A 23,117-nucleotide genomic window follows, 5' to 3' on the forward strand; every position below is an offset into this window, starting at 1 on the left:
TCTGCACGTCGGGTACCTCGACTGCCAACTCCTCTCTACAGACAAACACGACGCGACCTGTCAACGCAGACTTTTGAAGCACAACAAAAATGACTTTTTAGGCGTTTGGTGACTACGGACAAATGTTGGATCTACCTTTACGACCCAGAGACTAAAGAGATGGGCCAAGAGTGAAAGCACTCTGACTCCCCTACTCCCAAAAAGGTCAAGATGCAAAGGTCTACAGGGAAGGTTATGTCAGTATTCTGGAATTGTCATATAGTCATCCGGACAGTGAATACTGCTCACTAGTGAATAAATTACCGAGATGCTCTGAAGCAAAAGCAGCGTGGTATGGCCTCCAAAGGTGCCCGTCTTCTCACTGATAATGTACCCGCTCACTCACCTCAAGCTGCTACTGTGGACAATGTGGACATATGAAGCATAGCCTCCCCCCCCCCCCCTCTCCTGCCTTATTCTCCTGATCTCGCACTAAGTGACTATTTCTTGTTTCAAGAAACGAAAAATCCATTCTGAAGTCGGCGAGTTAATGCTACAGATGAAGTAATTCAAGTGCTCAAACAGTGGTTTTACATGAAATCTGAGAACTTCTACAACCAACGTCTTCTCTCATGCTGAAGCGAACACGAGTTCGAAGTTTTGATTCCAGGCAGCAGAGGTAAGACTTCCATATGGGCCAGAACTGATGCCCGTCATGACCACGACAGATGTCCAGAGAAGAGGTTCGTGTCTGTCACGAAGGCAGACACGAATGATGACCGAGACAAAGCCCAGTTTACCCCGCCCCCTGCCCCTTCCCCCTTTCCCCCGTTTGCATTTTCAGTCTCTCTCAAATAAGACAAAACACGCACGCCTCAAAGGAACGCTCAACGTCGCACAGCGTTGCTCGATTCTGCATTTCGACGATAATTGTGTGCATGAATGAGCCGATACGCCACCTTAAGAGTGCACTGCGGCACGCACGCATTTTTTGACGTTCACGCACAGGTACTTGAGCTATCTGGTGAAGCCGTCTCAGCAGGAACTACCAGTTCGAGAAACGCGGTTTGTAAAAGTCACCAAGCTGTAGAGCTGTGAAAGAATTCTGCGTTCAATTTTCCTCAAAGCTACCTTTATGAGTGAGTTCAAATAAACTGGGAGGAGCTATCCCCCTGCCCTTCCATCCCCCCCCCCCCCCCTTGGATGTAGCAGTAATCCAAGTCTCTCCCTCACGCAACACAAGTATACTACAGGATAGAGAGAAAAAGTAAGTTAGTTTTCATCCAGCGCAGAACAAGTTCTCATAAGGAATATTTGAGTTCATTACTCGTGATGATGACCTTTAAAGTCGTGATTAGTGACACGGCAGCTTAAAAATAGGAAATATATTTGGCAATAACCAAGCATTCAAATCACTCTAGACGTTTATTCGCCCTCGATGACCCTACGGTGACACATCGTGCGCAGTCGCAGTACTTCATCACGTGACCAAGTAGAATTACGTGGTGGTGGTAATGGTGATTCGAGCATCGCCTTTGAAACGCGGGGGCGGCACATGCACATGCAACCGAGTTCGTTATTTAATCGTTCTAATTAAAATTCAGGGCTCCTCGCACTTAACAGTTTTCTACAGGGAGATAACAGTGCTCTTAGCGGCCGCACGTTGCAACAAACGCGGTTTTAATGGGAGAGCGTCTTATTTCTATATTAAAAATTAAAGAAAATCAATAAACATACCTATCAATAATTTAAAAAAAAAAACTATCCCAGAGGCAGTGAACCGGAAATAGTCTGAGGAAATACGAGGACAAATCAGAAAGTTTGCCCCTATTTTTATTAGCCAAAATAACGTACATACAGGTAATTCCAAATATACGTACTATTCTACGTACCTTAATCTATTTGTCCACATAGCCCCAAACCGGTTCAGACATTTGCCCCATCGCAGCGCTAAATCTGAGATGCCCCTGTCGTCAGTCAGCGACGCACGCGGCCTCCCCGAACGCTCATTGTCATGCAAGTCATCACGGCCTTTTGCGAACTCACAACAACCCACGTCACACTTCTCAAAGCGATACACCTTTCCCCATACGTGGGCTGCATTTCCCTGTGAATTTCGATGGGCGTTCGTCCCTTGCTCCACAGAAAACGAATCGCCCTTCGTTGCTCGCACGCCGTGGGCGTGTGAAGCACAACCGCCATCTTCAACAACTGACAGCAGCGCCGTGCCGCGGAGCTACCGGCAGATAAGGCCGGGCCGGTCAAAGAAAGGTCCACCGCTGCGAATGGATATGTTGACTTCGCATTTACAACCGTATTTGGCAAAAAAAAAAAGGGGCAAATAGTTTTTGATTCGACCTCGTACACCTTACGCACCCAGTTACAAACGCCACATGAGCGCGAATAATGAGAGGAAGAGGCGCGCATCCAGAAGCTGACGTCTATCTGTCAATCCTTGCCGACATTATACAGCAGCTTTTCATGGCCTCAGGGGAGAACAAGGCCGGAATGGAGTGTAGCGCGCGCGCGTACTTAGTTCTGGCCGGCCACCACGTCGAATGGCAGCCGACGAGTATCGGCTTTCAATGACCGTCAACATGTCTCTCCAAGGCATGCTGAAACATGCGCGAACAAGCTACACAAAGGCTGTTCACTACGCTTGCATAGAGCGTCATACATGTCTTCGGGGTACTTCAGTAAGGCAGACGAGTATTCCAGGCGAAAAAGGTGTTGCTGCTGCTCTGCAGCAATCCTTCCAAGTTGTCCACGTAGTATTTTATTTGTGCTTGTGAGACACGGGGACTATTTAGCTGACGGCTTAAGCATGAGCACTGACCAGCAAGGAGGAGCTATTATTCATTAATTAATATCCTTAACTACGTAGCGCACAATGGTGGTCCATTAGAGTGCTGAAGATAGTACATCAACATACAAATATATATATACAAATGGTTGATAAAACGAAATGAAATGCAACTAATGCATTAAGGTGTCATAAATATCAGAGCAATATTATAACCGAAGAATTATGATTAATATAATAGTATACAATACAATAATCAATACATTATACAAAAGCATAACCTCTCAAATCATGAAACAAAGACAATTCACATTGACATATCTAAAACACAGGGTTAGTCCTCAGTGAACAAATGTTGCGACAATGAACCTTCAAATACAGATGACGTTGCTGCGACAATTTCACATGGCAATATAGTCCAATTTATTCTAATTCCTAGAAAAGAACAAGAAATTCTGGGGTTTGACGTGCCAAAACCACGATTTGATTATGAGACAGGCCGTAATGGAGGACTCCGGAAATTTAGGCCACCTATAGTTCTTCAACGTGCCACCAATGGACGGGACATGGGCGCCTTTGCATTTCGGCCCCATCGAAATGCGACTGCCACGGACGGCGATTTGATCCCGCGACGTACTTAGCAGCGCAACACCATAGCTGCTAAGCCCCCACGGCGGGTGTGGTAAAAGAAGTGTTTATATATATTAAAAGGTCGTAATGGGGCAAAAAGAGGACAGCATAGGAGAAAGGGGAAGATTAAAGGAACAGCAAGGAGAATATAACCAAAGAAGGGCTAATTTAAGTATTTACTGGAGAAAATTATTTCGCACGTATACCTACAATAAAAGCTCCCCCATTTCTCGCATTCATATGCGTTACATACACGGCGGTTTCAATGCTCACAACAGTTGCACGCAATGAACGACATTATTTTAATAGCCTCGTAATTAGCAGTCTGTTAATAGTTTTGTTTATTCCTATTATTTGTTTGTTTTTCCTGCTCACGCGATTACTTATGCAACGCCACCGTACTTTTCCGAATATATGCTCGAATCCGTTCCCATTATAAGGATAATGCGATCGATTCCGGAGCTTTCAGGATTAACAGAAATATTCAGCTGTAGACCAAATCAATTAAAAGAAACGCAAGGACTCGAACAAGGCGGAATATAGCGCCACCTACGGTTAGAAAATGCTGACAACCACCCGTGAGATTCCCATCACCTGCTCTGCGCTTCCGCTACCACAGCCAAATACGCTCGGCTTTCTGTACTAGCTGAGCTCGCTCGCGCAATAAAGATAGAAAAAGAGAAGCTGTTTCTGGGCGTCTCCTGTCAAGACAGGAATGTTCAAATAATACGGAGGCAGGTAACGACAGAAAAAAAAAGAAAATAAAGAGAAAGGCCATGGCGGCGTTCAGTGCACGCGAGTCTACAGTGACGGTTTAATCTAACCGGCGCGAAGAGGACGTTGCCCCCTAGGACGGGAACATTATCTCTCTGCCCATATGACCGCCTCCCTCCGATGAAAACAACGTCACTGACTGCTGGGAAAGTCACTGACTGCCAGGGGGACGCAGCACTTTGCACAGCGTCATGCAGAGGTTGCGGACTAAGCTCCCATCGGCGGCCAACTGCCTTGTCTTGCACGTGAATTTACCTCTTACTTCATTAAAAAGACTACAACCAATTTCTAACTTAACCTTTTGAACCATTGAACTAAAAAAATAATAATAAAACAGTTCATGTCGCCAACAGTTTCCTTGGCGTCATTGTCTATTAGCTTCATGTGGTTACGTGCGTGCGTGCTTGGATGTAATGAGGGGGGTAGGGGGGAGTTGGAGGGAGGGCGCGGATCACGACGCCATGATTCGTACATTTTGCTGGCCAGTAAATTTTCGGTATCACTGCTTAATATAAACGAAACGACCTTGAATGAGAAAAGAACATTTATTTATAAAACATATGTCCCGGTGTGCGGCGACCAAGAGGGTGGTACGGTGTCAGAATTCAATTAATCATCTAACTAGAAGCCTCTGCGTATTTGATTTTAACCCAAGCGATCGCGGCTACTTCTAGCAAACTTCCAGCGCAAAAAAAAAAAAAAAAACAACAGAGTCTCTTAAAATCTCTCTTAAGAGGTGAACGGCGAAAGCCTACTCTTCCTCCTCTAATCATTTGCCTCTTTCTCTTTGCCTCTTCTCTTTCTCTTCTTTCTCTTAGTCATTACTGCTCACTACTAAGCATTTTTAGTCATTTCTAATGAATTGTACTCGTTACAAGTTGTCATTAGACATATTGGTCATTTCGGAGTCATTATTGGTCCTTACTAGTCATAATTAACCTCTACCAATCTCCATTATAACGTTATCATTCACTGTCACTATCAATCATTTTTCATTCTCGAATCTGTCTTCATATGGCGTGATGACGCTTCGGCGGACACTTCGGCGGTCAGGTCTGCTGACACAAACTTCACCATGAGCCTATAAAGGCTTTCGCCTTAAAAGAACCAAGGCGTAACCTAACCCTACTCTTAGGTCATAGGACGACAGTGCTTAGCAAACGAAACGACAACTATACAGAAGGCAGAATCAAGGACTTTTTGCAAGGACGCAAACATCAACGTGGGCACGGACCGTCGTAGGAGTCACACCGCGCGGAAGCACCATTGGGGAAAAAAGTGCACACACAGCCCGACCGTCACAGTATAACGTTAGCCGTGGCGTCCCTCGAAAGCAGATCAAACGTTCCACTATCGCGCTATTATTACTGACCTCAGGCTTATGCCAATGTAACAGCACTGTGGTCACATATGGCTGTGATCAAACATCACATTAACGAAATTATTCGGATCAAGAAACAATTCCGTCCCCGCGTCAATACCAAGCATATATATTTCCCACGAGTGAATTCTTAATTGAGCGGGATATTTCCAGAGGTCCCTCTTTAAAGGTCGTTCAGGTAAGGTTGTATTAGTGCTCGTCAGAAAGCAGCTTGCGCATTACCGTTCGAAGTCGGAAAAAGCGTGACGGCATCTCCTGTGGTATGCCTGCGACTGTAAAAGCTGGCTGAAAACCAGCTATAGTGCCGGGGCCGTCAATACGGTGGTTCAAACAGTCAACATGCAACACTATATAGTTGCTTGGGGTCGAACGTTCCTGCGGCTCTGCATATAAACTTTTCTGAAGCTAATTAGCAGTTATCTATCACGTAATATATCAGGCACCCGAGAGTTATCAGGCATCCAAATGGTAATCTATCAGGCATCCCCCAGGTCTTCAGTCTTGCCACGGTACTGAGAATCTGCGAGAGTGGTACAGATACCTAAAAAAAGGGAGACTCATTTTCTGTTTTCAATTATCGCCCGATTTCCATACCGTCTTCATCAAGTAAACTACTTCAGCACACCATAGCAGCTACTATTACTAAGTTTCTGGATGATAATGGAATCTTGTCACCATGCCAACATGCTTTTGGAAAGGGGCTATCTACGGTCATCCAGCTATCTACAGTGGTCCATTTTTTTTTGAATCCGTACCTGACAAGGCTGGTCATGTTAACGCATTATTTTTAGATTTTACTAAAGCCTTCCACCTGGTCCAGTATGATAAACTGGTTTAGAAACTCGAATTAATTGGGCTACCACACATATTGCTATCCTGGGTGCCTTCCTACTTAAGTGGTCGCGTACAATAATAGTCGTAGACGAATAAAAGTCTGACACATTTCCGGTTAACACTGGTGTTACCCAGGGCGTAGCGTCCTTGGCTTACTGCTCTCCTTGATATTTTTCAATGACATAGTGGATAGTTAATAAACCCATTCAAATACCACTCTTGGCAGACGACTGCATCTTTTTAGTGAAATGAAAAGTAACGAGGATCAAGAAGCTTTAGACAAGGGCCTTAGTAATATTCTTGCTTGGTGCAACGTATTAATAGGGCATGAAGTTAAAATTCCGCAAAATCGGTTTCTCCTCAAACAACAAGGAAAACACGTCCATTTGAATTTATGTGCTCTATTGGTTGCCACATGTTAAAGAAGGTCGACAAATTTAAATATCTTGGTGTAACGTTAACGAAAAACTTAAAGGGACACTAAAGGCAAACATTACGTCGACGTGGGCTGTTAAAATACCATTCCCGAAACCTCGCAGCGCTTGTTTCGTTCTAAGAAGATTTTACGAGAAAATTTCGTCTGAAAGGTCCGCATACCTTCAGCGCAATTCAAGTAGCCAATGGTGACGTTGAATACGCCATCGCCACCCATTACTGCCGTCGGCGAGTAAAACGGCGCCCGAACGGCGGCGCTACGGTTTTCTGCGCAAAACGAAAACGCGCGGCCATGGAGAAACCGAGCCAAGACAACTCGTAGGATTTGCCGGTGCAGCTGTTTCCGGTAAAGTGGCGTGGCCCATTGGGGAATCCCGCGACATCGCATGGATTTGGCATTCTTCGCTACTTGCAGTTTGTGTAAGTACCGCGAGCGAGCAAAACCAGCGCAGCACATACGAATACTCTTGCAGCAAGAGGAGTGCAACAGGTGCACCACCATACAGACCGACCCCCGCTTCCAATGTGCCGTGACAGTAGCTCCTTACTTTCATTGCGACAGCAATTATATGGACATTCTAAGCGCATTTCTGCCATCGCCGTCACCGTGGTGTTCCGTATAAAGGCCAAACACGATAACACCGTTGCCGTACGCTGTATGTGCGAGTGAAAGCTCACGAAGGTCGGCCGACGATCGCGGCTCAATCTCGCGCGCGCGAGGGAGGACGGCGGAGCGGACACGCGTCGCCTTCTGTCGCGCGCGAGGCACGAGGGGGTCGGCATGCTCCTCCGGCGGCTGCTGCTTACGGCGCCGTATCTTGAAAGCGATCTGCAACGTGGACTAAGTACGTGCCCGCGCGGGCCTCATCTTCAAAGCGATCTGCGATGTTGGCAAAGTGCGCATAGTGCCTTTAGCTTCGTATGCGCTGTGCTTTCGACGTTTCGTTCGCGTTGAAGCGAGAGACAGCACGAAGGTCAATTCGCTCGCTGCCGCTGCCATGAATCCTTACTCCAGCGTTCTGACAGCGAGTTTTCGCGGTCATCGAGCGAGATGTACTCATGTTTACCTGTGCGCGCGTGACACTGTTTGTTAAAGGGAAGCTGAAAGGTTTTCCAGAAAAAATGAGTAAACATCTGTACATAATGGTTTTCAACCCTCCGAATTCGAATATCGTATCGAAATTGAGCGAAAGAAAGCGCAAATATATTTTATTTCGACGAAAAGTGCAGCAGCGGACACGCCCAGCTCGCGCGTCTCGTTTCCGCCTGTGATTGGTCGGGCGCCTCGTCACGTCAACACTAGTAACCGACCGCTGCCGCTACACATGAAGCGCGGTGCCAGGTAGTTTGGTGCTGTTTTTCTGAGACGGTAATGGAAAATTTAGAGAGACTGCGTTTTTCTGAGGAGTTCGGCGTTATTCCCTACATGTACGAGCCGATTGCAAAGAGCCGGCCTCTCGAAGAAGCAAACGATGCTGGTGCGAGCAGTGCTTTCAACGCGAACGAAAGCAAAGTCTTGGGATCTCCTCGTGTTGGAAATGCTCTTTGGTGAGTATGTTTTTTGCAAAGCGATCTAGTGATCCCGCCGATCTTTCGCCGATCTAGTGAGCTCGTTTCCGGTCAAACAACTGTAGTGTTGTGTTCCTGCATGCCTCCTCGTGGAACGTAAGCGGGGATGCGATCGTCGGCATTTGTGCGCTGTCCAAAGCTGTCGGCAATCTACAAAGACGGTTTAAACGCGTGAAAAGCTTCCCGGTTCATGCAGTACGTGTAGTGACCTTCATCTGTTGACTACCACGTTGAGTACCACTCACGTTGATTACCACTCACGTTGACTACCACGCACATTGACTACCACGCACATTGACTACCACTCTACATACACGCAGACGCACCAACAAAGGAATGCAGGGTCGATCGAAGCAGATTACGATGGCACGCACGCAGAAACAAGCGCGGTCAGGCACGGTCGCGGACGCTGCGAAGGAACGAAACACTAGAGTTGTCACAACACCGCGGTTTCCGGTCTCCGCTCGCATCGTCAGCGTCAGCAGCAGCGCGCGGCATTCGACGGGGGGCGGAGCTACAGCGCAATTTCAACCGACGATTACGTCGCTCCTAATTGAAAGAAAAACCCCAAATTTTACCTACATGGTTTATAAGGTTCCCGCATGCGTATATGAGCGTCTTATTGAATTCGACAGACTCTTCAGCTTCCCTTTAATTTAGTTAGTAAGCGAATGTTTACAAGTTTATACGGCCGATAAAACTACTATCCTTACTTCGTATAGCTGTGCATTAATTTGCTATCGCAATCGATGCTTTGCCTTTCGGGCGAAACTGCGACTTTTTTGATCGCGCTTCATCAGGACAGGTACTGCACTTCATTTATACCCATGCACTTACGAGAAGTCGCAAAAGGACCGACGCACGGCTTTACTGCCCCTTCCACTATACCAGCTGTCCGTTAACTTGGACCAAGATAAAAAAGAACAAGACCGCTAGAGAAATCATACCGACTGCATAGTAGCGGCAGTCGTGTGTGCTTACAGCCAGTATTTTTTTCGTCACGAAGTATTAATTGATTTTAATTAGTGAACTTCTAATTATTGCTTGAATCGCAAACATCTCAATTGCAAAGTTACAGGGCACCTTAAATAACCTCCGAATCAAGCATTTATTTCGTGCTGAAGTGTGACTGGCTGTATATTAAAAAAAAAAGCCCGCGAATAATAGGTGCGCACTCGCGCGCCGCTACTCAAGCGCCTCCAAGCAACCTTTGAAAAGATATACGGCTGCATTCGTTTATCGCTGTATCGTACAAGGCTTCGTCATGTAGGATGGCTCGAGAGGTTTCGCGACCTAACTAGCGTGGTGCGATAAGCGTCAACATCTTCGGACGCAAGAATGTTGTGCTCGATCATGAGGCACTCGTGATAGCTTTAACCTTCGCGTATCATGAAACAAAGCTAAAAAAAAATTTTGTAAAATGCGCCCGAGGATCGTTGTCGGGTTCTTCTGCCAGCGTCTAACACTACTGCTTTGTCGAAGTTTCACAGTAAGGCCACAAGTTCTTTTGCGCGTTGTTAAAGGTGCGAAAGTATTTCGTTGTGTCACTGTTAGCCGCACGAACGAGAGACGGAAGGGGGCATGGCGGCCATGAAGCCCTAAACAGCTGCTGCCCATTTGTAACGTTGCATTTCATTTTGCATTCTTTTTTCTTATCATGCGAAGCAATGAGTGGTGATGCCAGCGATAACAGGGACGCGGCAGCGTCCGAGCTCCGAGGCACATTCGAAACAATGACGACGTTCGAAAATAAAATGGTTCATTTATGCATCTAGCGCACAATACAAAACAAGGACAGAGTGAAACCCGACTTGTGTCGTTTAGATTATGGGGTTTTACGTGCCAAAACCACTTTCTGATTATGAGGCACGCCGTAGTGGGGGACTCCGGAAATTTCGACCACCTGGGGTTCTTTAACGTGCACCTAAATCTAAGTGCACGGGTGTTTTCGCATTTCGCCCCCATCGAAATGCGGCCGCCGTGGCCGGGATTCGATCCCACGACCTCGTGCTCAGCAGCCTAACACCATAGCCACTGAGCAACCACGGCGGGTCGACTTGTGTCGTGCTCTAGATGCAGAAATGGAACACCAACATGCCCAACACATGGCGGTCGGTGCAGAGGGTTTTGTGTTGATTAATTCAAGAAGGTTGTGCGAAGCGGCGTCTGAAAAAGCATGATGCCCCAGTTTTGCAAAAGAAATATGGCTATATTTAAAGCCGTACACGTGCAATATTTGCAGTATGGCAATAACGCGCTCTCTCAACCTCCGTACCAGGCTATGTGCGCTCGAGCGTTGTTAGCTGTCTTGCATTGGGCTGAAGATACGTGTTTTGACGTTTTAATTGTGTGTGGAGTCCTTACCATGGAAAGTTTCTTGTTTCTCAGGATTTATTACAGTGCTTGCTTGACAGCCATTCATTTTGATGACATACATTAATACCAGAGACAGTCGCTGCGTTAGATCAGAAAAGTATGCATTACACGAAGGAACGTAGCATCTTCATTCAGAAGCTTTGAAGACTCCAGTATCGCTTACCTTCTGCCTCTGTCATTCCACGTATTGCAGGAATCTCCACTTTTCCTTCCTCAAAATACAATCTACAGCCAAAGGCCATCATGAATGTTCAAGGACAAATTTCCAAGTATTACAAGACGATTGCAAGGCTTCGAACACAGCAGGTGAAGACCCCAACACTGTCGAAGTGCTTAATTGGCTGAAGTGCCAGTATCTTGCAGCTGTTTAATGGGGAACTCACTGGATTACGCATTAAAGATGACGTTGGCGCGTGCCCAATTGTTTATGTAGCCGCTTTATTTTGGCACGCGACCATTCACATAATTTTGCTACCTTAAATCAGCCTCCTTCGTAGAAGTAAAAAAATAAGCGTCATATTTATTCCTTTTAAAACAATTCCATTTTCAGTAAATCATTTGCTGGCTTATCTGTTTTTTTTTTTTCAATTATCTGGATACTCACAACACACCTTGTGTGTTGTTAAGCTTGTGTGAAGTTTATTGCCATCATGCCATTAATTTCCGACTATTCTCTATTATATCCGTGTCACACAACCACTTTCTATCGCGATCAAGCCCGATCCGGATCAAAATTCTCGACTGCGATTGGCTCCCTCGCGCACCTTGCGCAAAGGAACGAATCGCGACCCAGAAATTCAATCCGGATCGGGCTTGATCGCGATTAAATGTACGCCGTGTGACACCCGGATTACTTGCATTTCACAGTTACTTCCCGTTTTCATGTATCTGCCACTTTTCTTACAATCTTGCTGCAATAAATTCTTGTCTGCTATTTTCGTGTTCTTGGCTGTCCAGCAAGCTGATCGATATTGAAGGAACATGACACATTTATTTACGAAACTCCTTTTGGTGTGAATTATTAGAAGTACAATAACCCAAATGATAAAGTTATAATTCCTCATTAACAGCCGGCATGATTGTTGCGCTAAGTAACAGCTTGAAACATAACGAATATGAATTTAAATAAAACTAACATTAAGTGAAACAACAGCTTTGTGCGCTCGTCTTCGCAACACATAACCAGCAGCGCAAGCGCTTGCATGAAATCACTTGATGCATGCAACGTTAATGGTCACACAGAAAAATTAAAAGAAACGAAAATGAAATTGTGGCCTCCGAGATTCGGCGGCGTGCGACGGCCGTCTTGGAGGCTGGTGAGTTTCGCCGATTCCGCTTTGAGTGCTGAGAGCCAAAGTCGGCCGCAGGGGCCTACGGGAGTGTCCACTCTTTACGTTTACTATATTACCACAGAGAAAGGGGCAGAACAAGAGCGGACACTCGGCGAAAATTGGAAACAGGACACACGTCACGCTATAGTATTAACACCGACGAATTGGGGCCGCGAGCATCGAAAAAAAGAAGAATGTGAAATGAGATTAACAGAAATTGTTTTATTTTTTTTTATTCTTTCCCCGAAAAATTAAAAATATCTGCGTATAAATTAAACTTTGCGGCTTACTTCCGTTGCCTAGCGACAGGCGAACCGGCGAATGACGAGCCAGATGTTTGCATCATTCGTCAGACAAACCGCCGAAGCGAGAGAGACCGGCCGCGCATCTGAGCGTTGGACTGTTCGGGCACCTGTCTGCATGGTTTGGTGACCTCCCGGCGAATTATTGCGTTCATTCGGAACTTCGACATGGCAGCACTGCACTATTGGACTACGGCAAGGTGAGAAACTTTGTTCGACAGTCTGCGACGCACTTCAAGCAATTAGGCTTACTGCCCGGCACCTAGGCTAGACTTGTGACGCAGTTAACGAAAAATAGCGTGGCCGTCGTGGAGCAGTTAATTTGAATTAATGAATCGTACTGGGAGATGTTTGCGACGCTTCCTATAAGCCCCAATATTATTTTAACTAATTTCGGTAGTTTTTGGGCACGCTAGTCGCACAGGGTACTGTGACGCAGTTTCGCGTGTACTGAATTTTACTGCGACAAGTTTTGGCGCTTTCTCTGACTGCCAACATTATTGAAACTAATTTCATTACTTTTTGGGCTACCTTTCGAGCGCAGTGGGCGCGCCTGGCGCTGTGACTCGGTTAGCGAAAATCAGCTCGGCCGTAGTGCGCGGTTTCGCGCTTGAATGCACTGTCAAGTTCATGGCGCTTTTATTTCTCTGACGCCCAACATTGTTGAAAATTATTTTCGGTACTTTTATGTCATGAGGCCCGCTCGCCGCGCCTGCTGTGACACAGCGAAAAGCAGCTCGGCCGTGGTGACAAAGTTAGTTTGGCGCGTACTGAATCTTACTGCGACAAGCTTGTGGCAATTTTTATGGCCCCGCAACAATTTAAGCCTTCTTTCGGTACCCACGCTTGTCGAAAACGCGACGAGCAATCGTCAAGAGTGACAACACGGGAGTGCGTTGCTTGCACCTGCAGAACGCACAAGAGATAAGCCAAGGAGCTCAAACGCCAGGAACTAGTAACTCGAAAATTCTGTCTTCTGAACGGCACCCACGCATTTTGTCTTGAGTGCGAGTAGAAGGAATTCTGCGAGCGTCCAGCATGCTCTGGTTGAGAGCCTGTGTTGTGGCCACCTCTGTGTATTCGTAGCGTACTATGGCGTCGGTTGTAGCCAAGTTCGCGAAACGCGCCGTTGCCCGCGCATTCGTGCTATTAAAGCACGTGCAGGAAATAAGTATTGGAAAGAAGGGAATGCTTGGAATTAGAATGTGTTTGTGGTATGCACGGTATTGCTTGGGATGAGTCGGGTATTTTCTACGCCGTGTGTGTAAATACGAACTGCTTTTGTTTGTAATGCCGCCCACTCACCACTTTCGCACGCTTCGCCTCTACAGGCATTATTCTTACATGTTAATACCAAAATAACGCTTGTAATTTTTTCAGCTCACGTCGTCTGGTGGAGCTTCCTGCGGAAACTACTGCTGCTTACCTGGTGCCACAAAGTTGGATGAATGCACAAAAAGCCCGCGACGAGCATTTACAAAGAATAAAATAAACGTTAATTTTTCCTGATTTCACAAGGTGTCTTGCGTCTTTATGAAATTGCACGTGGCACATATTCAATGGAGGCTTGTGAAGATCGTTCGCAATCAATTTTACTTAATAAAATGATTTGCAAATAAATATTTAATAAATAAGAACTAAATATATAAATATTTGCTGGAAAAGAAAAAAAAAAAAAAAAACTGAGCCGGCGTGACGCGCACCAGCTAGTATTCAAAACGCGCGCGCACAAAACCGAAACCGGAAGCGTGCTTGGTTTTAACACCCACGGCTTGCTTGGTGCGCTGCAGTCAATTCGGCCGCTGGTCTCTATGGGAGTGTCCGCTCTTGTTGTATTCCTTTCTCTATGATATTACTCTATGCCGGCGCTTCCAAGTCACGAACGGCATGCGCGTTATCAGCATGACAGAGCATTCACGACAGGAAAGTAGCGAGCACAGCGTTTTCAAGAAAGGAAACGCAAGCAAGACAGATAACGATTATTGTTGCGTGGCAAATATACACCCCAAAGGTTGCAACTGTTTTTAAAGTGTATTATCTACGCATTGACACGACAAGCAAAAACGATTTACGTAATCGACAACAGCATATGCTAGCCGTACAGATCCGCCAAACACATTAGATGGACATAGCCTGCGCAAGGTTTGTTTCTATTGCTACAGGGAACATACGTTCCGGGCGCGCCTATTATCTACAGAACAAGATGACTTCGCAAAGGTAGTCCCAAGTGCGCCGTCGCGGATTCCCGGCTTCGAAATTCTCCCCCTCTCCCCGTATGGCTCCGCTACGCTTGTCAATCCGTCAGCGGCGTGTTTTCATAATGCCGCCGCTAGTAAAGCCGTGTGTGTATCCGTGGCTATTCGCTTGGGAGCGCGTATCTATTTCGTATTTTGGATGCTTCGCGCGCTTTCTTTTCTTGGAAAAACCAACGAGGCAAAGCTGAGCACGAAACACATGCTTGATCCGGAGGTTATTTGAGGTGCGCTACAACTATGCGTCGATATGTTTGCGATTCAAGCAATAATTAAATAGTTAACAAATTAAAAGCGAATAATTAATTTATACTTCGTGATAAGAAATACAGGCTTTAAGTACATACGACTATGGCTACTATGCAGTCGGTACGGTTTCTCTGGAGCTCTAGGGTTTTTTTTTTTTTTTTTTTTGAAACGTTGGTCCAACTGGGACACCCGGTTTACCAAGCGACAGACGGAAGCGAGCGCAAAGGTGGCTACCAGCACGACACGACAAAATGCAAAAAAAAAAAAAAAAAAAAAAAAATGAAACGGAGTAAAACTCGGTCGCTACCTCGACGAACTGACTTTGACTTACAAGACACGTACGAATGGAGAGCCGGACGCAGTGGAAAACACTGAGGTCGCGGCAGAAGAAAACGGCAGGCACGCAGATTGCCCAACTGAATCGGGTCCGCGAACGCACCTTTTGCGAGCTTAGAAGGACGCAGTGAATTACACAAACGTGACAGGCAACGATGGAAATTCACAACCACGCGCGTTCATATAAAAAAGACATAACAAAAATTAACCTCGTTGGTAAAACATTAAAGTACGGTAAGCTTGACAAGAACGCGCGTAATCAACTTTACCGCCGTCGATAATAACAGAGTGGCTTGTTATTGGAAATCACTCCACCGAGCTGGCAAACGATAGCAGCAGACACAGCAACGTTGGTATGTCGAAGCGAACGCATAAGTGGCTATAATTATTATTATCTGTCATTAGCTCGGTCGCATCGTACATTTAGATAAACTACCTAAACTAAAGAGTCCACAAGCACAAGTAAACTGAAGAGTCCACAAGCAGATGTGCTTTCTGCTAAATGCGAGGGTTAATTCCACTAATTCACTGCGGTGGCTCTGTGACTATGGCGTTCTGCATGTTGCTGCCCACGAGTTGTTCGATTCCCGCCCACAGCGGCCGCATTTTGATCGGATGCGAAATACAATAACGCTCGGGTACTCAGAATGAGCTGCATGCGTTAAAGAACCCAGGGTGGTCAAAAATAACCAGGTGCACCCCCCCCTCCGCCCCCCATCCTACGGCGTCTCTCATAGAGTACTGATTGCGCCTAAATGTATCAGGCGCGCACTCACTAAACAGCTGATGCAATTGAAAAGAGGTGGAAACAGCAAAAAAGTTGACATTACGAACACCAACAAAAGAGAGACCGTATGTACAGCAATCCACTATCTATCCAGAGACTGCACTTCCTTTGTCACGATTCTTCCACAAGGAAGTACGCACCTAAGAGGAGGGAAAAAAAAAAAAACTGACACCGAGGAGTTGACCTTCACGACGTGCACTCAGCCCAGAATTGAACAGCTTTTGTTTAAAATGTTGTCTGAATAATATTCTAGCCGCTGTATCTATACCGAGGACTACCAAGTACTACGACACTATACGCAGTTCTGTCAAAGCGCCACTTGGAAAGCCTCACTAACTAGCCTCTATTTCTGTCGACAAACAAAGCCCGTGCACAAGCGGAAGTTTACAGCCCCGCCCATCGGCACGCGCGTCCATTCCGCCTTGAACTCAAGGCTGAAGTCAGCGACGGCGTTATAGTAAGCGTTCTAACGAGAAAAAAACGCCCTAGGGGCAGCGAATGAATAAAGAGAACACGCCCCGAGAAACAGAAAAAAAAAACACCGCAAAACAAGCAGCACAACACCCGGAGACCCCACACGAGAGAAAAAGCGGACGTGAAAGGCAACAAGTGTTCGCATCCACGAATCGAGCCCACACAGTCACAAGAGAGTGCGGCCTCCGCGTCCCCCGTTATCATTAACAGGCCCGGCGCGGCGACGTTAGACCCTCAGCGTGGAGATGGCAAGTTGTAAAATGAACACGCCAGGAAGGTCGCCCACATTCCGCAGCGGTGTACGCTATAGACGCGAGAGGCCGTGCACACGACGTCGCGACTCGAAGCGATACATCGGCGGCGCGCACCTGTTCGCGAGCCGCTCCGACTGGCGGAGACGGCACATGTCGCGTACGCCGTCGGCTGTGTAGTATAACGTCGCGGCCACTCACGACTCACAGGCGGCCCCTGCGGCCCAATCGGCGCGAGTCACGCGTTACCTCCAGTGCAACACTGACAGTGAAATCGGGGCTGGTATAACCTCCAACCACAACGTCAACCCGACGGAATAATCCATCGCGCATTGTTAATTGTTTGTTCGCGCGGTGCGGCCGAGGTCACACTAACGGCCTTTGCAAGATCCAATCCCGCGATATACCGCCAACAACTTGCAACTGGATGGCAAGGCTGCGAGCAAGAGTAACTCGCACTATATGTGTAAGGTGGCCACAGGTAGAGATGTGAAGGCAGACCAAGGCTAAGGAAGCCCCGACTGCACAGTCCGACAATCTTGGTCGTACGTGTATTTAACTGTACGCCAATCAGCCAAAATTAAATTATCTCGACATTTATGTCGATATATATATATATATATATATATATATTTCAAACGGCCTTCAACAACATTTCCCCTCCGACAGAAAAAAAAAAAAGGAAATGTAACGCAACAAACGCTCACTCCTTACGCACCATGGAAACGACATCAGAAACATTTACCACTACCCCCCCCCCCCCCTCACTCCGGGCTTTATGACTTGTCGTTTACAGAAGTTTAAAATATGGTCAAACGAAGACATCTGTACTCATCATCACAAAAGTACATAAAGGGGATAATTGCCATCATTCATTCATTCATTCATTCATTCATTCATTCATTCATTCATTCATTTACTGTCACCGCAAATGCATGTCAGGTTCATGCAAGAAACAACAATAAGACAAATAACTGCGGCACGCCCAATTGAGGGGGAAAGTAAAAGTGCAAGTCAATGAATACAACTGTACACATATTTAATCGTGTACACCAGCGTTCGGCAGATCTCATGTACAGTGTCACCTCTCAGTCGGCTTAGTCTTGCAAGACCCAAGCTTCGGCACCTGAACATCCAGATATTACATGAGAATATTAACAAAAATTTCTAAAACACTTCCAGTGCTACAAAAAAATACACCCTGAGACCAGTAGGACTAAACTGCACTGAGAGGCACAAACGCTCGCTGGGATCACTTGGACGGTGGTCGGTTCCGTAAAAGCACTGGGTCGCACTGCTGAAGACGTTTTGAATCTTTAAAGAATGAGGCACTCGGACTGCTCCGCAACGTTTACCATGTCCCTTTTAACGTATAATGGTTTCCAGCAAGTACGGACGCGAGCACAAGAAGTAGAAACGAAGCAGGACGACGCTGGACAACGTTGTCCTGTCTGTTTCTACTTCTTGTGCTCATGTCCGTACTTGCTGGAAACCATTATACGTCCACCATGCACCAACTGGCCCAGCAAACTACTCTACTAAAAATGTCCCTCTTACATTTTCGGAATTATAGCTTACTCTATTCAAGTACACAAACGCTGAATGCATTTTTTCTTTAATGCATGAGGCTAAACGACGAGTGATTATCAGGCAATGACATTTAGTGTCAGAAGCTAACTACGGTTTCGGGGACCCCTATTTCAACGCGTGAAATACTAAAAGCAAGTTGCTTTCCAAGTCTGAACAAAGTAAACAGAACCAAAACGAGCTCAACGGCCTAGGAAGTTCTGGCGTTTCTGAATGCTCGAGAATCGCTGCATTTCGACGAACTATTGACAACAATGGTCTACGCTTTCGAGTCCGTCTGTCAAACTTCACCTTACGACATCAAGAATACCATTATAGTACCAAAGGCATAAGCGAGTCTGTACATCGACGCCACTCGCCGCATATTCATGCACAGCTGTGTAAGAGATGTAATAATGGAACTCGGTGTACAATTTGTGGGGGTTCTGTCGCAGTGAGTCGCACTTCATCGATTCCTCAGCGCCCATAGGCATGTTCCATTAGTTGTAATCGATATTGGTGTATAGAGAGACACAATAAATGCCCGTTGGTTTGTTTGCCATAACTGTGCTGTCGTTCCTTTGTCCCAAGAGCACATTTGAGATCCTACAAATTTTGGATATCACTTAAAATCTCAACAACGTGTGAGAAGTATCATGCACTGCCGCAGGACATCTCGCTCCATCATGTTCCCGCAGAAAGACTTTGATCATCCTGCCCATTTGATCTGCATAGACTGTGCTGAATCTCTACTCGCAAAGGACGGTTGCAACGTGTACACCCATCTATGGAGGAGGAGGAAAGAAAGAGAGAGGGTAGGGATGTTGACCAGAAATGCGTCTAGGTGCTCACCTATGGGATGGCGTTTGTGACCTGGATGACTCTTACAAGAGCCGCTCTCTTAGAAATAGTTTCAAAATTGTCAAAAGGGCCATTTATTCTGGTCAACAGTATATCGTGGCACGGAGAGGAGTGCCTCGTGTGGCCTTTTCAGACAACTACCACCGTTCAAGCATGCCAACAAAGAACTTTAGGTACTGTGGCTACTATGTTCTCCTGCGGAAGTTCAGACCTCCGTTCAGAAAGGCAAAATATGGTAATTTTACACTGAAGCCGAAACAAGGTGTGGTGTTTTCTGGGAGCGACTTGTATAGGCTCCGTGAAACGAGCGTTCTGATCCTTGGTTCAATACCTACAACTGCAGAAAAGCCTAAATCTCTGAAGTTGAACTACAATATCCTCCGTGAAGAGAGGTTAAACGGCAAAAGAAAGAGACAGCTTGCGCGAGGGATTGGAAAGGGCGATCCAATTCCGTTTGCTGCGGGACGTACTGGCTTGTGTCTTTCTTATTAGTATATTTACAAAGAAGTCTGTGCTGCCGTGCCTGCACAACAGAACTCTACAGCATGAATAGCCTAAACTCTGCCATATGGAGCGGAATTATATAGAAGAAGATATATCTCGCAGGATAAATTACAATGATTAATTATCAATTAAAATTTTCACGTATGGATCTCTTGGTTATGAGTATGCTTGATACAGCTTGACAATTTCCGAGGTCTTTTGTAACTTGTAAAATGCTAAAGAGAAGTCACAGTTTCACCCTAAGGCAAAGCACTGATTGTGATAGCATATTATTAGACAGCTATACGAAGTAAGGTTAGTCCTTTTATCAGCTGCATAAACTACTGTAAACATTCGCTTACTAACTGAACAAGCACGTTGTCACGCGCGCACAGACAAACGCATCTCACTCGATGATCGCGGACAGTCGCTGTCAGAACGCTTGCGTGATGAAGAGAGACACGTGGCGAGCGAATTCTTCGTGCTTCCTCTCGCTTCAGCGAGAACACAGCGCACACGAAGCCATCAGCGATCTCAGGTCGGCTAGCCTTAAAACCCACCGCATATTGCTTCCAAGATAGGACGCGCGCGGCAGCGCTCAGCCACCGCAGCTGGAGTAGAAGCGGATATGCGTAGTAACCTGACCCCCCCCCCGCCTGGCACGCTTGAGAATACGGCGCGCACCCTCCCGGCCTTCTTCCCTTGCGAGCCCGAGAAGACACCGCCGCATCAAGCCATCATCCTTCTCGGGTCAACCCCGCAAGCTATCGCTCGCATCTACAGCATAAGGCGCGCGGCCGCGATGTTATCGCACTGCCCGTCCACGTTACCGGCACGGCAACTCGCCGCACGCCGTTTGCCGTTCGCGGACCGCCGTTCGACGGTGGTTTTGCTATCGAACGGCAAGATTTCTTTGCCGTAGAGAGGATAGGACGTATTACAAAAGGGACTTCAAACGAAAGTGAAGAGGTTCATTTGCTCGCTGGTAATAATGCATGTCATTTTCGTAATAATTTTCAGTCCTCATGCACCGCGCAACATCGCTACACCGGTGTCTTTAATAGCTAGTCCATGCCCTGCGCCATAGATCGGTCAAAGATCAAACACTATAGACAGAGAATAGCAATAGATTCAAAAAGATCTCGTGCGGTTTAAGGTCGCTGAACGAGCTATAACAAAATCGCGAACGGGAGAAGTCTAGTTATGATTCAGTCTGGAGCAGCGTATGCCGCGGACGAGTAGAAAAATGCGAGGGGTGCACTGACCCTGAGCTGCTCGGTTCGGCCGTCTGCATTCTTTGTTTCTTTTCTTTCTTGTCGGCCATCGCACTACACAAGTACAAAAGTTCGTTAGCCTGCCCAGAGATTACACATTGTCTTTCCCGCCGTGACAACATTATTCCATAAATGGCTGGGGGGGGGGGGGGGGAAGGGGGAGGGGGGAGGATTTATGACATGTTCTAATTGTAGTTTGCTCCTTTGCATTAATGTCTGTGACGCTGATTTTTACACTTGTGACTTTGCAACGTTGCTTTCGGAAGAGCAGAAAAAAAAAAACAACCGTAGATTCTATCGTACCTACAATCTCTTGCCATGTCTATGCGTTTGCCCTGCTTACTGCAAGATTCAGACGCCGTGCTAGAGGCTGCAACAGCCCCTCAGAGAAGGGAATACATCGAGTACTATATAGTGCAAATTAACACTGCCCAACGCATCTGCCTCGATTAATCCACCTAGCTGCTCTGAGAGACCAGAGAAGATTCACGTTTGCAAGGCCATACCTAAAATTGATTACATTGCACTGAGAACAAAACCAGCGGAAATTAACAGCACAAGGAAGAAAGGCAAACACGCAAGTCAGCACTGCGTATCACTGTCTGTCCCTTGCTTGTCCCGTTACTTTGTGCCGTTTTTGCTATAGATACCGTGTACCATGCAACTAGGCAGCAGCACGCGCGATCTCTTGAATGTACAGTATCGCCACACTTCCTGTGCTTGCACAGCTGTCCATGGCGTTTACTGCACAATAAATGTGTTTGAACTTCGTGAGTGAAAACCCATACCATACAGAGGAGACCAAAGGCGCCAATCACAACGTGACCAAAACGTGAAAATGATATCTACGGAAAGGGACGAGACGGTCCAGTGTTGCTGCATGAGAAGGCCCTCCAATACAGATATATACACAAACTTCGTTAACCTGATTCTCTTAATTGTGTCATGAGTATTTCACTAATACTATATTGATTTTCTCTTTAGAGCGCCTTGCGGATGGTAGCACTAGTAGTGTTCCCAGCCCCAAAAGCTGCTTTAAAGGTTTAACTGTAAAAGCAAAAAAAAAAAGTAAGATGAAGAAGAAATACTGCCGTCGCTTTTATGTAGGGCAGACAGACCGTTGCAATGTTTCGGTTATAAATGCGTTCCTAAATTTATTATTTAAATAGTTTTATTCAAACATAAGAACGAAGAAACGCGTCTTATGGCTGAGGCTTGGAATATTGCCAATAATAGCGGAAATGTGTGTGTTAGCGAGCCGTCGATCATCTTACATAAAGATGAAATATCACGCTTAAACAGTTATCTTTCGCGTAGGCCCGCACGTGTCCCTGATTGACGGCAAGCGCTGCCTCTCCGGAGGTGCCATAGATAAGTTTTGCGTGTATAACCTTCTTTTTTCCGCCACTGTGCGACCCTTTGATTGATAGTCGGCGTTCGTGTTGTGCGCTCCCTCTCCTTGCGTCTGCACGCGTAACTTTTTTATTAATTACGTTTATTAATTAATTACTTTTCTCCATCTTGCGGGTTTCCGCAGAACTACTACGTCAAACTCTTGCCTTTGTTTCAAGTTGCTGACAAATTCGATTTCACCCTGCCATCTGCTAGCCGCCTGATTAGCTCAGATGGTAGAGCGGCTGCCCCGGAAAGGCGGTGGTCCCGGGTTCGAGTCCCGGACCAGGAGGAATTTTTCTTCAACTGCGAGGCTTTTCTTTCGAGGAATGCGCATGGATTTCCTTTGTAGCAATTGCTACGATTGGGTGGATGTCTCATTTTCCCTTAATTAATAACGTTACATTGCTTTCTTTAGTACGAATTTACTCTCAATGGCCAGAGATACGTGTGACCAAGTTGTTTTAACTTGCCTTGATGCAGAATGGTGCGGGTCATTAAGGTAAGAATATGGGTATGTAAAAAAAAAAAATAAACAAGCACCCTATAAGAGCAAAGTGATGGCTCTTCCTGATTCTCACATGCGCTTACTATCGTGCGTCACTTTCCTTCTGTTAAATTACCGCCAACGGTGTGCTGTAGACTGCATCTCGCTCCGGTCGGACAGCCGCAATAAAATTATCACGTGTAGTTTTCACCACTTCTCGCAAATCCCTCAGTATTTGTTCATATATTGCTATGCAGTAACAACAACCATCACAACTTCTGCTCTTTACAT

At 46.2% G+C, this 23,117-nt stretch overlaps 1 protein-coding gene and 1 long non-coding RNA gene across 2 annotated transcripts in view; one reads left to right on the forward strand and one right to left on the reverse strand.

The window, feature by feature from the left end:
- Positions 1-23,117, reverse strand: part of LOC126545558 (E3 ubiquitin-protein ligase AMFR-like) — a 194,026-nt gene that overhangs the window by 136,056 nt on the left and 34,853 nt on the right. The window lies entirely within an intron of this gene.
- Positions 12,148-13,923, forward strand: LOC126545570 (uncharacterized). The gene is made up of 2 exons (XR_007602386.2): positions 12,148-12,614; positions 13,795-13,923. It is a non-coding gene; the product is annotated as an uncharacterized lncRNA (long non-coding RNA).

Source organism: Dermacentor andersoni, chromosome 1, assembly GCF_023375885.2.
Source record: "Dermacentor andersoni chromosome 1, qqDerAnde1_hic_scaffold, whole genome shotgun sequence".
Classification (NCBI taxonomy): Eukaryota; Metazoa; Arthropoda; class Arachnida; order Ixodida; family Ixodidae; genus Dermacentor; species Dermacentor andersoni.